This window comes from Hipposideros armiger, unplaced genomic scaffold (assembly GCF_001890085.2).
Source record: "Hipposideros armiger isolate ML-2016 unplaced genomic scaffold, ASM189008v1 scaffold_1600, whole genome shotgun sequence".
In the NCBI taxonomy this organism is placed as follows: domain Eukaryota; kingdom Metazoa; phylum Chordata; class Mammalia; order Chiroptera; family Hipposideridae; genus Hipposideros; species Hipposideros armiger.
The window spans coordinates 126,191-127,349 of NW_017732950.1; positions in this window are offsets into that span (position 1 = coordinate 126,191).

The window sequence follows — 1,159 nt, forward strand, 5'->3', positions numbered from 1 at the left end:
AAAAACCTTTTTATTATGGGAAATTTCAAACATATACAAAAGTTAGGCAAAATAATACAATTTTGTGTGTCCCATAGACTCATCTTCCAGCTTTTACAGCCATGAGTTCATGGCCCATCTTTTCCCATCTATACCCTTACTGACTTCCAATCCTTCCTTCCAAACTATATTGAAACAAGTCTCAGTCATCACATTATTCTACTCACAAATAGTTCAATGTGTATATATCTCTTAAACAGAATCATGATGCTGTTATCACATATAAAAATTAATAATTCTATGGTTTCATTATATTGAGTTCAAATTTCACTGATTGTATAATTTTTGCCAGTTTTGTTTTGTTTTGTTTTATCAAGATTCAAATAAGGTACTATAGCTGGTGTTTTCAAGACCACTCCTACGTTAAGTGATTCATTACAAGGACTCACAGGACTCAGCATATGGTTGTACTCATAGCTATGATTTATTATGAAGAAAGCAAAATCAGAAAAGGGAAAAAAACACATGGAGTGAAGTTCAGAGGAAACCAGAGCAAGCTTCCTTTCCCAGTGGAGCCACACAGGATGCACTTTATTCCTTTAACATCAATCTATGATAACTTGTGTGAAATGTTATCTACCAGGGAAATTCATTAGAGACTTAGTGCCCAAGGTTTTTCTGGGGGCTGATCGTATGTATAGGTATTTACTATCTAGGATACACCAAAATTCCAGATTCCCAGAAAGAAAGGCAGTATTCAGCATAAACCACATTGTTTTTATAGTTTATACACAGCAAGTCATTCTTATCAGTTAGGGAGTGATGAGAAGCGTCCTGATCCAAGTTTCTAGATACCAGCCAAGGGCCAACCTTGCAAGTAGCCCTTTCTAAGAATAGCAATCTCAGGCCTGCTCTGTAAACGCTTTTCTTCGCAGGTGCACACATTGTAAATGGTTGGTATCTTTTAAATCTCTTTTAATCTACAGGCTACCCTCCATCTCTTTTCCCCCTTGTAATTTATTCATTGTTTCCCATAGTCTAGGTTTTGTGTATTGCATCCCTGTGGAGTTATTTGAAATATTCCTCTTTCCCATGAACTTGTAGTTATATCTACAAGCTTGATCCAATTTAGGTTTGATTTTTTAAAAATCTCTCTGGTAGCAAGATAACTTCATAAGCA